Source organism: Mus caroli, unplaced genomic scaffold, assembly GCF_978045245.1.
Source record: "Mus caroli unplaced genomic scaffold, Mus_caroli_1 scaffold_8, whole genome shotgun sequence".
Taxonomy (NCBI): Eukaryota; Metazoa; Chordata; class Mammalia; order Rodentia; family Muridae; genus Mus; species Mus caroli.
Genome location: NW_028227263.1, coordinates 55231173 through 55247928, shown reverse-complemented (window position 1 = coordinate 55247928; position 16756 = coordinate 55231173). Strand labels below are relative to the sequence as shown.

The 16756-nt window shown below is 37.0% G+C and overlaps 1 protein-coding gene and 1 long non-coding RNA gene across 9 annotated transcripts in view; one reads left to right on the top strand and one right to left on the bottom strand.

Moving 5' to 3' along the window:
• The window catches only part of Dlg2 (discs large MAGUK scaffold protein 2), a 2003181-nt gene that overhangs the window by 781658 nt on the left and 1204767 nt on the right, over positions 1-16756 (top strand). The window lies entirely within an intron of this gene.
• LOC147002938 (uncharacterized) lies at positions 1367-5546 on the bottom strand. The gene is made up of 3 exons (XR_015048094.1): positions 5416-5546; positions 3916-4033; positions 1367-1536 (listed from the first exon to the last, which is right to left on the bottom strand). It is a non-coding gene; the product is annotated as an uncharacterized LOC147002938 (long non-coding RNA).

Sequence of the window (16756 nt, the reverse complement as noted above, 5' to 3'; positions counted from 1 at the left end):
GGAGAGCTGCATCAAGATTTACTTCAGAATCTTTATTTGGCCTCCTGGGCCTTAATTAAAAAGAAGAGTTAAGTAAAGAGGAGAGCTTTGCCTGTGTTACTGAACATGGGGCATGGTGTCCCAGAGAGATTTATAATGTAGGTAGGTCTGTGGTTGCAGCCATTCTTTTGAAGATCATCTACAGCTCTGTCTTATAGCCGCCTAAGTGCCAATATTCAGGAAGGGCAGGCAAACCAGACCAGGAGGTGTGCCTTAGAGATCTCGCTTGCTCACTGGGGCATCATTTAGCTCCCTCCTAGGGAACCACCATTTGCCTGGCTGGAGGAAAGGAGGAAGGGTGTAATGAGAACTCAATGCTCTGAGGATCTTGTGCTACAACACTCTGCCATCTTGGGGGATGCAGTGATCCCTCCAGGCTGTATTTAGTAATGTTGGGATGTCCCAGCCTGGGATTAAGAAGTGTTTAGCTTTTCCCTTCTCCTTCTCTGTATAATAAAGGTAGATAGTGAGCCCTGTGTGTACAAATGGTGAGTGGTATTTCAGGATTTTTTAATATGGTGCAGAACAAACCATTATCTCAGTATGTGTCTCCAGTCACAGGCTAGTTTTATAAATCACACTTTTTGGATACAAAGTTTAGGGCTGAGAGGAATTAACAGGTTATACTGGTGCTCTTGCTGGTTATTGGTAGAATTGGGATTAAAAAAAAAATCCCAGGTTCTTTTAAGAATGATAGAGTTAAGCAAACTTTAAACTTGTTAAGGATGAGTCATCATCATGATGTAATTCTTTTTTTTTTAAAAGAACATTTTATAGTTTTTGTCACCCAAGAAAGCTAGGAACATTAGTGATTTAGAAGCTACATATATCCCATCCCAAGTGCCTTGTGTATGTGTTTATCATAGCTCTTAAAAATGGAAACAGAATTATATCAGTTTTCCTTTTCCCTTTCCTCCGTGCAGCCCCTCCCAACTACCGTTCCTTGAACACCTCGTGTGTCCTCACAGTCTAAGGTTGATAGTCTCTTTATTATCATTATACACACACACACACACACACACACACACACACACACACATTGTAGCACATATATATTCATACACACAAGTAAAACAACCTGCTCAGTCTCTTTTTTGTTGGTGGTGTGTATATGGTTTCAAGGGTGACCACTCTGCACTGAACAACCAGGAACGGGGCTTAACTCTAGAAAAGGCCGACTCTCCTCCCAGCACTCATTCCTTGCTTATAGTGCTTTGTCTATGTGTCAGAGTTTGTGAAACTTTTGCCCTTCCACAGTAACACATTTATTGATATCATCACTGTTCAAGTTATTTGTGCAGTCATTTCTAGGAGAGATTTTCACTACAGACTTCCTGGTATTTTGGCTTCTATAGCTTCTCTGTCCCATTTTCTGTGAAGTTCCTTGAGCTGTTGAAAAGGATCCATGATGTAGACACATTGGATGGTACACGGTTTCCATAATTTGTTGGTTTCTGCATTTTGTTTAATTATAGTTTCAGTTGTTTCCTCTATTTTCTGTAAAGAGAAGAAAAAGTGTCCTTGATGAGGACAGTTAGGTACACTTACCTATGGGCATAAAGAAATTATTTAGAATAAAGAATTATGCTTGTCTAGAAAAAAAGGCAGTGAGATTCTTTTCTAAGGTCCATAATCTCACTAGCCCTAGAAATTTTGTTAGATTTCAAGTACCAGGTATGATTTCCCTCCAGTTTAATGGACCATAACTCCAATCACACAGCTATTGAATGCCACTGACACATGAGTGAATGTCCCTTACTATATAACTGTATACAACATGGAGTAATAACAGAAACCAGGAAAGTATAAAGAAGTCATTAGAGGCAGAGGGTGTCATGTGAAGGTAGTAGCAGGACACAGGGGATTTGAAGTGGGAAATGAAATAATGGGGGAGGAGCCTGCAAGAGGAAAGGACAGAGGGAGGTCAATACCTAAGGAGAAGGGAGAACTAGAGACATATAACACCAAAGTTGTTTGATAAAACATCAAAGAATTATATTATCTTATATTTACTTAAAATTATAAATTATATATAGTACAAATAAGTGTATCTGTATGCATATATACATAGGAACATATACATACATACATACGTATGTGCACATCCACAAAATCTTAAAGGAAATTAAGCCACTTGAGGTGATAGTGCTCCACATAAGGACAGACTAACAAAACCTCCAATACAAGTCATGAGAACTCTCCCTTCAAATGGTTGGATAGGATGCTCTAATGAATCCCAAAGCAATAAGGCTTATAGATGCATCCCTTTGTTGTCTCTCTGGGGCTGAGGGTTGGTCCCTATTGCTGAGGACACTGTACACCTAACATAAAGGACTTGGATGATGCAACCTGGATCTGACCTAGAAGCCCCTCTCCTGTGTTCTCGCTTCCAGAGTTCCACAAAGCTGCCAAGGGAGAGGAATAATTAAAGAGTTGTAGCCAAGTGCCATACCTGTGAACCATGACAATGACCAGCATGGCAAGATATGTATAAATCGTGCAATACACGCCCTTGTATGACTATTGTTTTGTATTTGTTTGGAGGGACTGAAGTTGCACTTAGGGCCTCATACATACTAAATAAACACTCGGTCACTGGGCTATATGCTCCTCATGTGTAGATTTTAAATATACACATAGTCTTGACTAATAAAAGGAGTCAAAAATTTTTGAATAAAAGAGGGAACTACTGATTGACTGGCTTTAGGACTAACATAGGAGGAATACAATATGAATCCTGAACATTGTTTTCTCTCAAAACTCAAATTCATAGTGCCATAATGAAAGATCTCAAAAGACAATTGATTACCGCTGACCAAATAAGCCAATGTCCATATTGAAAATATAATAATGAGTGGATTAAAACATGCCAGATAGATTTAAATTTGTTATTAAAGCAATAGTATTTAAGATTCCCCTTATTCTCAGTTTAGGAGAATGCTGGGGAACCTTCTTGTTGCGGGAAATATTAAAAAATGAACCCACCATGTTCTTGTACTAATGCTGACAGCAGAAAGACACAGGGCTCCAGCCAGGTGATCTCAACTCCATGGTCTCTACCCACCAACTCTCTGGTGGGCTGGAGCCTCCAAATTCCTCTCACTGCCATGCAATGACTGCCCACCCCACGGGTCAGCCATCACAACACCCAATTACTTGGTTGAATCAGAACTCTTAAAGCTTATAATTATGGTTAACCAGTCAGATTTATGTTTCAATAAAATACAATTTACAAGATGCCAATACTATAATTTCAGAGCCAGTGGATAATGATGAAAATCTCATCCCAATTTTTCTAACCTTATGATATCATAACTACCTATGGCTGGTTCAAGCCATGCTGGTTCACGTCTACCTCCATTCTCCTTCCTCTCTTTCCTCTGCTATGCTCTCCGTCCCTGCAACTTAAGCACTGCCTCCCTTTCTCCTGTCTAATCACAGGCCTCCTGATGCCCTAATGTAATTGGACAGGGAAAATCCTGCAACACCTCCTTATTATTTTGGAAACTGATATACAGAGGGAAGGAATTAAATAATTATCCTGTTTGATATGAATTAAAATTTAAAGTAATTAAATAGTTGAAAAGAAACTTATCCTTAGAGCAGTAATCTACTTAACAAATTAGGAAGGGTGATAAAATATCATTGTCATCAATAAGTAAATCTGGAAAAAATGGTCAGCAGAGGAAGCTTTATTAAAGGAAGATAGACTACATATTAAGTAGTTTCTGATACAGGTACATCTTGAAATTCATGAAGGGGTCTTTCTTGAATTGAGCCTGACTCCAGAAAAAAATCATTTTATAAGAACTACTAGACAAACAGCAAGAACAATACTGGCTAAGGGTGAGTAAGAGACAAATAATCTTCGTTTACCTTATGTTTTTTTCAATATTTTTCTGTCTGTGTCTGCATCTGGGTATTTCTATTCCTGTCTTTGACTGTGTATTTGTCTCTGTCTCTGTGTCTTCCATCTCATTTTGCTTCTCTTCCCCTGTGAGTAGATATTTGAATGTTGTATGTGAAGATCAGAAGACAATTTTGTAGAATCGGTTTCATCCCCGCTGTTATGTATGTTTTCATCTTCAGGTTTGAAGTACAAGTGTTTTATTTGCTGAACCAACTCACCAACCCTTATATAAAGAACTTTAAGAACCAAGTTAGAAGGCATAGGGACAAACGTTGAGAAACTAATAAAGAGGTGTGTATAGCCAACACTTTCTGGGTTATAAATTTCAGTTATAAACAAATACCAAGTCCTTCTGGGTCCACAATCATTGACACTTTATTCCCTGTACTGCAAAATATTTAAGATATATGTTGCTAAAGGTCTCCACAAAGCAGGCAAATTAGGAGTCTATGTTAGAAAATACCATTTGCTCCCTGTTCCCCAGCAATAGATTATACCTAAGCAGATTGCATGCAATGGAGGCTTAATGCATGCTTAGTGAATTAAATCATAATTATAGAGAGGAAGCATACAAATAAACATAACTGTTTTATATCCTGAATGTATATCAAGGTGAACTTTTGGAGTAGGAATAAAAAGTCTTTAATTTGAGGTCAGTTATATTATAACTGAGAAGTTTTGGGCTAAATGTAAAGGGGTGTTGAGGTAGCAGGAAAGAGTAAAATCGAAGTCTTCTTTGAATCCATAAATGTCATCCAAGAACTTGTAAGAATTTAAATAATATGATTTGGGAAAATGTTGATTTTTTTCTTTCCCTCCTCGTTCTCCTAATCTAGACTGAGTTTAAAGGGGAGGAAGGGGGGTCCCAGGTCTGTGTGGCAACGCCAACATGATAATGAACCATATGTGTTTGTGAGTTTTCATGGATATATATGGATTTATTCTTTTTGTTGGCTGCAGAATATCATTGTAGTACCAACAGATAAGGATTATAACTGATGATAATATTACAGAATATTATTTTGACATACGCAGACCATGAAGATAAGATGCTCTTTTCACTTTAATATTTCTTTGAGAATGTCATCCATTACATTTTAATGTTATCCAACCTCTTCTTCCATCTCCTCTCAGATCTGTGCCCTTTTCTACCCACACAAATGTCTCATCTTTTCCCTTTTTTAGCCCACTGTTTGCAATTTGTGTGGCCACCTACTAGAACATATCTTACCAATGATAACAACCTTAAAGAAAGCTGACTCTCCTGCCAGTTATAAATTGTCACTGATTTCTTAGCTAGGGGTAGACTTTATGTCTACTTCCCATTTACATGCTTAAATTTTGTCTGGCTTGGTGTTACTAAAGTCTTGTGCATGTTGTCACACCCACTATCGAATTCATATGAACAAATGTTGTATTGTTAAAATACTGTTTCTTAGAAATCATCTACTATCTTTGGCACTTACAGTTGTTCCGATCTCTCTTCCATGATGATACTTGAACGCAGGAAGGAAGAGGTACAATAAAGATATCTCATTTAGAGTTGAGTATTCCAAAGAAACTTTTTCTCTACAACTTGATTAGTTGTGGATTTCTGTGTTAATTGTCATCTACCATAAAAAAGAAACTTCTCTGATAGTGGTTGAGAGATGGATGCGTTAATCTATGAGTATAAAAATAATTGGGTAGGAGTTAGTTTAGCACTATGCCTATTTAACAGAACAATACCAGTAAGCTGACTGCTAGAATTTATGACTCATTTAGCCACAAGTTCTTGGCCCTAATTGCAGTGAAAGGTATGAGTTTCACCTTGTGGAGCAGGTCTTAAGTCCAATCAGAAAGAGCTGGGTTATTCCCATGACATATATGCCATTATTGAAGCACTGGGCATATCTTGCTCAGTAGTAGTTTTTGTAGCTTTCAGGGTTCATAGCTTGATAAGATTGGTGATTACGTTTTTCCTTTGGTTATATGCATTCTATCTCCCAGCAGGATGAAATCTAGCCTGGAGAGACGAACCTTCCAGGTTCATACCAGCTTGATTTCTCCTTGTTCTATGACACATGAATGTAATATCTTTAGCTATAGTTCTTACCCTTAAGTTCTGGAAGGTAACGAAGAGCAATAGCCTATAACCTTCCGCCTCCCTCTTCTCTCTTCTCCGTCTCCTTCTCTGTGTATGAGAGAGACAGAGAGAGAGAGAGAGAGAGAGAGAGAGAGAGAGAGAGAGAGAGAGAGAGAGACTATGAAATCCACTGGCCTGTAAGTCCAAAGAAGTAATCCATTCCTGTCACTTGACATTTTATTGCTAGTGATATCTTGTGGGGACATTATCATCCCTTTAAATGGCAATTCCATTTAAATACTATATAAATATTTCGATCAGGAAACTTCCCAATTAGTAGGCTGCAGTATAACTTTTTAAAACATCTTTAGTATCATCATTCTTGCAAGTATGTCTCCTGCTTCCTGACTCTGTCATCCACCCAGCTGCTGTCTTAGATATCTCTTCTGGTACATCTTGCTCTATATTCATCATAGGAGTTGTATGGGCAAGTGTGGAGGCCATTGACTCTTGGAAATTGTCCACCCCTAATGGTATGGAAATATTTAGTTTTCTTTGATGTCATGTGGTAACAAAGATTGCACCCCAGGTAACAACAATTGTACACTAGGTCTATGGACTGCATTTTGTGTGAATTATAGTAGCCCATTTGGTCAAGTATCATTCATCACCTCTGCAATATAGGCACTAGAGTATTTCTTTAGATTATACTAGTAATTCGGGAGTAATATGCTCATGTAGGAGAATACCTCTTGGCATTTAAAGTGCAATAATAATTATTATCATTTATATTTTAACCTATATAAGTAGATTTTAGGCTTCCTGACACTTAGGATATCTAACTTAAAGCTTGAGAAAAAATACAATTTCATAAATATTGTATTAATTAATGAAATCCCATTTAGAGAGGGTCTTTATATGGCACTAAAGTAACAAGGAAAAGTAAACAAACCACAACCAATATCTGAACTTGTCTCGAGTTATTACATAAAATATATAGGTTTAGTATTTCAAAACTTAAAAACATTTATATTTCCAAGGATTTTCTTTAAATTGTACATTGTATAGAGAATAGATCATATTTCTGAGTTTGCCTGCAACAAGGTATTTGCTGACCAGATGTCCCTGACTTACATTCAAAAGACACTGGATTTTGTATTTTTATATGGTGTACTTGATCCATATTTGTTAACTCCAAATTTAAATTGGAATTACTTTAAAATTGCACACATTGGGCTAAGATGAGCTTCAATTTGGCACTCAGTAAAGTGGTAGTGCCTTTTTTTTTTAAATCCCCTTTCCTTCTCTTCTGATCAAGGTAGAAAGCATTTCACAATTCACAGACTGACTATCCTTTTGTTATACAACGACTTCCTGAGCTTTAGCTACCTGGCAGCTCTAAACAATTGAGCAGCTGCCATCTAGTGGACAAAATTTGTAATGGCGTTAAAGAAGCTGAGCACAAAATTCATTGAGATGAGAACAGTGATGTTACTCATCACTGAGTATAAAAGGAGGAATTTACTAGACATATCCATACATTTCACAAATGTGAAGCCATTTAACACTGAATAATAAATCATCAGAGATACAGGGGAACATCTCAAAGTATTAATTCTCTGTATTAAAAGGTAAAATATATTAAAACCTTATGAGATGCAACTATAGACTTTTAGAATGACTCAAGGAAAAAGTCAGAAGGAGGAGGAGGATGAGAAAAACAAAAAGAAAAAGAGCCAATACCAAATATTGGTTAAGAGGATGAAGATGATTTACACATACTGCAATTGGGATGCAGAATAGCTTAATCACTCTGGAAGACAGATCGGTAGCTTCTTATAGACATACACATACTAGAAACACACAGTCAGATCTCTGCACATTCACTTCAAGAGAATTGCAAAGTTATTTTATGCAACATCTGCATACAAAGGTCTATGGAAGTTTTATCTATATAATCCATAGCTGAATGGATACCAAATGTCTACCAAGTGATTAATGAATAAACAGGTGTCCATCTACCCAATGGAATACTTTCTTCCATTCTAAACAAATGAGTTATTGATATACATGATAACATAGATGACTCTCAAGTGGATTAGCTGAAAGAAACCAGACTACATAATATGTAATTTCACTCACAGGACATTCTGTAAGCAAGAAACTCTGAAAATTGCAGCAAGTTCAATGATTATCAGCCGTGCAAGCATCAAACGAGGTAATGAGGCACAGTTAGAAGGAAACTTCTGGTGTAAGGGCAGGTTCTGTATCTTTACTGATGGTTCCAATGATTATGTGAGGTTAAAAGTTTGTCAAACACCATATACTTTTATACTTTGTAGAGTATGACTTAATAAATAGAAGGGCTAATAAAATATTTCAAAGCAGTAGCCTCGAGAGCTTTAAATTATGATTACCAATCACCGAAAAGATGAAAAGCAGTCAGCTATCACATATCAAAGTTGCATGAGCCAAATGGAAAGAGGATCAGACAAATAGAATGGAACATTTTTCCACGTATACTCATAATAATTCTTTGGAAAATTGTTTTTAAAGCTTCCAGTACTAAAAGTTTTGCCCTCAAGTTTATAAATGTATTCTAATTTTAAACTCTGAGTTCTTTTTATTGCCTTATAAAACAGTAACTTGTTCATTACTTTGTTACATGACATCCATATTCCAATATAACATTTAATATTTTTTATTTTGCAAAATGTCCCTATAACTAACTATATAGCCTTGTGAGGAGGTGAAATAATTGTTTGTATTTTTAAATCCTCTAAGATCATAAAAGTTACACCATCTTAAAAGCTTATTTTTTTAAACTCTGGGATGCCATTGTATAATAACTAATCAGGCACATTTATAAAAAATGAACTTTTCCACTACCTTGATATTTAATGGGTTGCGTAGAATTGAATATCTCATGATGATACTTCAGTATTTTTAAATACATTAAAAATAAAAACAAGGGGTTGAAGAGATGGATCAGCGGTTAAGAGCACTGACCACTCTTCCAGAGGTCGGTAGTTCAATTCCCAGCAACCACATGGTGGCTCACAGCCGTCTGTAATGGGAACCAATACCCTCTCTAGTGTGTCTGAAGACAGCAACAGTGTACTCCAATATATAAATTAAATAAATCTCTTTTTAAAAATAAAGTACTACAGGAAAAATTTTTAAAAGTGAAATAAAAATAAATACAGCAAGCAAGTTGTAAGCTATAAAATGACAGCTCACTCCATAAAAGCCAGAAATGGGTAATAGAAACATCTTGAGTTAGAAGGAGATTGGTTTCAGAGGTCAGTTTCTGTGTGTGTACACTGGAAATAATTAGCATGAAAAGTATTTATATTTTCAATTTCTAGGTGTACAAGATTGCTTAAAGATACTTTTTTTTGAAAAGTGGCAGGATTTAAGACTCAAAATCATTTCCAATATCTTGCTTACTTTATTATCTTAGCATCCTTTCCTTATTCAGAAGCAAGCATGCTGTGTGCTGAATTGCTCCTGACAGTACATTCCTGTCCTAGAAAAACCAGTTTGGAAAGGCATAAGGGAGCAGAATTCATGATCATAGCAGTCAACTTGGGAAAGAGTTCTGGTGCGGATACTCACCATTTTCAGACATTGGAAGTCTGGAATTTTGTATACATGGTGTCTGATAGGTTGTTCTTCCTTTCCAGTTTCCTAATGATGTCAATCATTCTATAGTATAGTTTAATTGAAAAAGAATTTGATAACAGGTCTAGAGAAAGCAAAGATTTCATTAATTCAGAGTTCAGTTTTCAAATGGGAAGTGAAGAATTTATCATCTTTCATTCAGAATGCTTTGAAGTTCTCCATGTTTGAAACATGTCCAATGTGACAATCACTTTTTTAAAATTTAATTTTACACAATAATATATTATATTTTGAGTAATTCCACTGTCCAGATGAGGAAAATTAGAGGTTTGACTATATGGGATGCCATGTTCTAAGACAAAGCAGTATGTTACAGAATAATTCACATTCATGGCTCTAGAAAAGTTAGAGGTTTGACTATATGCAATGCCATGGTGTAAGACGAAGCAGTATGTCACAGGATAATTCACATTCATGGTTCTGTTTTAACACCTATTGTATTTTCTGTGTCTAATTTGAATTTTTAATGACAATAATTTCACTTTCCCTTGAATAATAGACACATTCTATCTTCCAATTTAATATACATTGAGGTTTCATGCCTGATAAAGAATAATCTGCAAAAAATATCTACTATGTAAAACGTGTAGTAGCTAAATCATTATATTTATAATTCACATAAGATTTCACCATTATTTTAAGAGTAAAGTGATTGTGGAAAATGATTTAATAATTTTACTATGGCTGCCTCACCAACATCATGCTGGAGCTGAGATTCAAATCCAGATCTTTTTACTTTCAAAGCCTTTATTTTATATGGTGATGTCCATGGCTTCTGGAATTCAAGAGGTCTACTTTGAATATTAATTGCCTTGAAAATTAGTTTCCTTTTACACTGTTATATTAGTATTATTGAAGATATCTTTTTTCTTTTTACACTATATTGTAAGTGTCATAAAGATATAGATTATTTTTTTGAGCTTTCTAGTCTTCCTCTCTCCCTTACTCAAAACTTAAGCTAAACATTTTTTATAAATGCCTATAATACAGGGATTCAAAAAAGTGATTGACTGAATAAAATTAAACTATAGAATTTTTTATTTTAATTTAAAATGGGATGGAAGGCAGCTTTGTGTGGAAAGTTAGTTAATTTGTCCATCCATCAATTTATTTGGCAGTCATTTGTAAATGGCTTACTGTGTTCTTCATTCTATGTCAGGTACATAGAACACAACACACACACACAAAAAAAAACAGTTTGTTTTATTCAAGGAACATTCATTTTGGTTGATTAATGTCTGTACCAAATCAGTTGCTAACTATTTTGACTCTTGCACCTGACTGAGTTCTTGGCATATGATGATGGAGAAGAGAAACAGAAGTGATCATGGTACTCATGGGAAATTCAAAATAAACGGAAAATCACGACTGTGATAGGAAGGAAGGAGAAAACTAATATGTGGTAGATTTCAACTTTCTCTAGTCTAATCTGGATGAAAAAAAAAGCCAGAATAGGAAAATAACATCAATTCCATCATTATATAATACTGCTTTTCATCTTTAAAGGTTAAGATGCTGTTGCTGCTTTATGAGATGAATGTTGTTCTACAAATAGTACTGGTCATCTTCACAGCATTCTTCCAGTCTATGATACATGTGTCAACAATGGCTTGGGTGTGATGGTCAAGGCCCCTGTAGAGGGAATACTGCACCTCATTTAGTGTATGCTAAAGGGTGCTGATGGTCATATGAAAATACTTATTAATGTCCTTTAAAATGTGTTCAGGTTACTTCATGAATGGCTATAATTATCTGGCTTTAAAGGCTCAGAATAAAAGGCATCATGAAAAAAATGATACTCAATAAAATAGAATAAACTTGTTTTACTGATAGAACAAGTGCAGAACATGACAAATTTATTTTCCAAAGGAAACTCTCTTGACTGTTGATGCCTTGCATCAGCATTGATTGACCTATGAGACTAAACATCTTATGTGAGTTATTTGTATTTCTTTCTCTTTTACTTTCTTTTCAGTTGTTTTTTGGTAAAAGGATATAAAATCAAGTGTCTAAGTAGCGAAAAATTAGCCAAACATAGTAAAATATATTTTACACATTTCTGATTACTTGAAGACTTGTACACACATACCAATACACATCTTGTTCAAATATGTGATATTTTCCTCTTGAAACTTACAGAAACGCAGTTATGTTTGGTATGTTTTTCGGTGGACTTTTTTATAGTTCCTGTGTGAAAGGACATGCCTGAGGCATTCTAAAATGCACTGATTAAATTGTGTTCTGGAAATGTAGTCTACAGGGCAAGTGATTTTATAAGACCTACTCAAATGGAAATGCTGTTATGTTGGTAGATTTTCCCCTCTGCATTAATATACTAATGCAAGAAAGGACAGATGTTTGTAGGAAGGAGTTAGATTCAGATTAGGAAGAGAAAGTCAATTCAACACTCACGAGTCAATACTTTCAAGCATAAATTAAAGTCTTTGAGACACCACCGAGTCTCCAAAAACTCAGAAGTGGATTTTGTTGCTCATATAGGAATGTCAGGTACTTAATGCAAATCCAGTTTCAATTATATTTTAAGGAAATGCATAATAAGTGATAGGAAGGTTCAAAGCACCTTGTATGTTTGAGAAAGAAGGGTTCATTCTCTGACACTGTGTGGACAGATATATTCACCTTTGTAGTCCCCTCTTTGAGCTCTTTTATGGACTCAGTACACATTGTTTGAAGTCATAGCTGCCTGGTAGTATAAATGGGTTTTCATAAATGGACCTGGCTTACTTTCCTTTCTTAGGCTTTATATCCCCATGATGGGAAACTGCCAACAGCACCATCTTCTCCCCCTTCCATCTGTTTATCTCTTCCTGAAGTACACACTAAATGCAGTGGCTGGTGGGTAGCCAGTGTCCAGCCCTGTTATCCAGTAAGTTAATGAATAATCATATCCAATCCTGTCATGCTTTCATGCCTTTACATGTCTCGCTCAGTTTACGTGGAACAGCTTGCTTGGCCTGTGAACACATCATTTAAAACTTTCTTTCTCTGATAGTTAAGGCTCATTTTTCCTTGCTGAAATTAAGACATTAATAGTATTTATTCTACTATAACAGAATTATTCTGAGAGTTAAAGTGGTTGAAAGTGTTAAAATTAAATAACTATTGTTCATACAACAGTGGTTGGCATAAAAATGAGTGGCATATGTATGTTTACTGTGATAACTGAGTACTACAAAATACTAACCAGAACAATTTCTGAAGTCTATGAAGGGAGGACAGCCACTGGAGAGTCTTTGCACAAGTGGACACATTAAACAGAGAAATATAAGCAGATTCTTAGCAAATTGAGTTTAAAGAAATGAGTGAAAGGAATGCCATTATCCACAAAACACAGGGTTTGGATGCAGTATAACAATAGGACATCTATCTTCTTCCTTCCAGCCCCTACATACTGTCAGCAGAAAGCCAAGTTCTTGGAAATGTTTTGGAAACAACTTTTCTGGGAGTTTAATTCCTTTCTCTTTTACTGCCTCTCAGTCCCACCTGTGGGAGCCAGTAAGATCAAGAGATGAAAAGAAACTGCATGCCTGTGATCAGAGCACTTGGGAGGTGGAGGGGAAGTGTTAGCTGAAGGAGGTCACCCATGTCTACACTTGTTGAAGTTTGAAACCAGCCTGGCCTACAGGAGATCCCATCTCAAATACCCCTCACTCCCTAACAAAAAAAAACATGGACATTTTAGGTTTGTAATGTTGACTGGAAAGGACAGAAACTGCAAACTGCAGGCAGGCTATGCATTATAAGTAAGAAAAAATATATTGTAACTGCATCAAAGTTAACATCTTCTATAGAATAATATAGAATAAAATATAAATCTTCTATGGGCCTCCATTGCCAGTGTTCTTTTCATGGATCCTATATCAGAGTTTATAGGAAGTAATTATACAAATGTAGCTCATAAAATATAATGTGAAGTAGATTTTCTCCATTAGGAAATACTCCTACATGGACCTCCGCTGTAAAATTGATGGCATTTAAAACAGTCACCTTGGCGTAATGCTCTGCCTGGAAGAATGCTATATCTTTAACACTCACATAAAACTTCCCTAGACCCAGACTTCCTCAGGGAGAAGTGAGATGTGAAGGGTGGGGGAGCAAACAGATATTACTTCCTGCTTATGCTGCCCCAACATAGCCACAGTGTGAAATGATGTCCTGTTGATGATGCTGAGGGCTCTATTGAGTTTGGATCAGGCTGGAGAGGTCAGATTTGACCTCTCTATCTTTGATGCCTTTCCCCAAATACTGCTAATAACTGTGAAAAGAAATTCCCTAAGGGAGACCTTGGAGTACTTTATTTAGTCACTTGTCTACTTATTTGATAGGACTTAATTTCCTTTCTAGGTGATGGTGGGAGCACTAGGTAGGCATGAGGAATGTAACACAGGTGATGTTATCCTTTTGAGATAGGCTTTCAAGCCAAGAAATCTGAGTGAGTGGCTAGTTGTGATAGGGGACTCTGGTCTAGGATGGGAGAAATGAGTTCTGTGATAGCAGATGAGAGAATCTAAACTAGGCTTAGCTTTTCCCCTAAGGTAAATGTGCAGCCTTATTTGACGAAAATGTTTTACCACACCTTCTTTCTAGACAACGTTCATGGCTATTCCATTTGGTCTTTTATCCATATTCTTACCCCATCATAATTTGGTCCTATCCCACTGTAAATTCTCACACAGTGGTTTTTTTTTTTTTCAGGATTCTTTATTTCTTTATTTATTATTAGATATTTTCTTTATATACATTTCAAATGCTATCCCAAAAGTTCCCTATACCCTCCCTCTGCCCTGCTCCCCTACCCACCCACTCTCTCTTCTTGGCCCTGGCATTCCCCCTTACTGAGGCATATAAAGTTTGCAAGACCAAGGGTCCTCTCTTCCGAGTGATAGCCAACTAGGCCATCTTCTGCTACATATGCAGCTAGAGACACGAACTCTGGGGGTATTGGTTAGTTCATATTGTTGTTCCACCTATAGGGTGAAAACTTCCCTAGACCCAGACTTCCTCAGGGAGAAGTGAGATGTGAAGGGTGGGGGAGCAAACAGATATTACTTCCTGCTTATGCTGCCCCAACATAGCCACAGTGTGAAATGATGTCCTGTTGATGATGCTGAGGGCTCTATTGAGTTTGGATCAGGCTGTCAATCAAAAAGAGCTGAACAGAGAATGTGCTCATGGGAATGTAGGTCTAAACTTCATGAGGGTAAAAGCTGAAGAAAACAAAACCAAGAATGAGAGGCCACCAGCGGGTATAAAGAAGCTGACATAACACCAGAGCTAGAATAGGACACCAATGAAGGGTTATTAGCACCAAGAAGGCTGACTTTGTCAGATGGAGGAGTGAAACACTGGTGCTTCCCCTAAGAACTTAGGGCCAACTCGTTCAGAGGAAACAGTTGTAATACTGTCTGCAGCTCTTAAATTCTCTCTATTTTCAGAGTCCATGGACTTCCATGTTAGAGCATAGTATGAGAACATAGTAGTAAACAGACACAGCCCTTCTCTTCAAGAGTGGATGCTCACAGTCATCTATAAGATGCAACACAGGGCCCCCAATGGAGAAGCTAGAGGAAGCACCCAAGGAGCTGAAGGGGTCTGCAACCCTATAGGTGGAACAACAATATGAACTAACCAATACCCCCAGAGTTCGTGTCTCTAGCTGTATATGTAGCAGAAGATGGCCTAGTTGGCTATCACTCGGAAGAGAGGACCCTTGGTCTTGCAAACTTTATATGCCTCAGTAAGGGGGAATGCCAGGGCCAAGAAGAAAGAGTGGGTGGGTAAGGGGAGCAGGGCAGAGGGAGGGTATAGGGAACTTTTGGGATAGCATTTGAAATGTATATAAAGAAAATATCTAATAATAAATAAAGAAATAAAGAATCCTGAAAAAAAAAAAAAAACACTGTGTGAGAATTTACAGTGGGATAGGACCAAATTATGATGGAGTAAGAATATGGATAAAAGACCAAATGGAATAGCCATGAACGTTGTCTAGAAAGAAGGTGTGGTAAAACATTTTCGTCAAATAAGGCTGCACATTTACCTTAGGGGAAAAGCTAAGCCTAGTTTAGATTCTCTCATCTGCTGTCACAGAACTCATTTCTCCCATCCTAGACCAGAGTCCCCTATCACAACTAGCCACTCACTCAGATTTCTTGGCTTGAAAGCCTATCTCAAAAGGATAACATCACCTGTGTTACATTCCTCATGCCTACCTAGTGCTCCCACCATCACCTAGAAAGGAAATTAAGTCCTATCAAATGAGTAGACAAGTGACTAAATAAAGTACCCCAAGGTCTCCCTTAGGGAATTTCTTTTCACAGTTATTAGCAGTATTTGGGGAAAGGCATCAAAGATAGAGAGGTCAAATCTGACCAGATGGTTCAGTGGCAAGGGTCCTTGCCACCAAACCTGCTCTGAGTTTTATACTGAGGAGCCAGAAAGTGGAAGGGGAGAACTGACTTCCCCAAGTTGTCTTCTGATCTCCACACATGCATGCACCTTGGTACTCATGGACACACACATATAATGAGTATATAAAATTCAGTGCTTTAAGAAAACTAAAACTTATATTATATTGCTCCTCTATACTTTAGTAAAAAATTTTTTTAAAAAATCAATTGTGGTGTGTTTGTGTGTGAGTGTGCATGTGTGTGTGTATGTGTACAGCTGTATGTGTTCCAGTGTTTGCCTGTGAAGGATCTTCTTGAATGTCCCATCTTACTATATTACTTTATCTCTTCAAGATAGGATCTCTTACTGAACCCAGAGCTCACCATTTCTGGACTAGGCTGGCTCCAGAGAGCTCCACTGTCTTCCTCTTTCCCTCTGCTTCAGCACCTCCTGTTCTCATACCTCCCCACATTTTTCATGTGCATATATATTTTTAGGAGAAAAAAATTAATTGCTGTAATTCCCCAATCCCAAGGGTCTGTGTTACAAAGCAACCCCTAGAGGACTTGCATACAAAGAAGTCTTGGGAGACATACAGGGAACAAATACAGTGAAGAAGAAAAGGCAGCCATAAGAGCAAAGTGTCA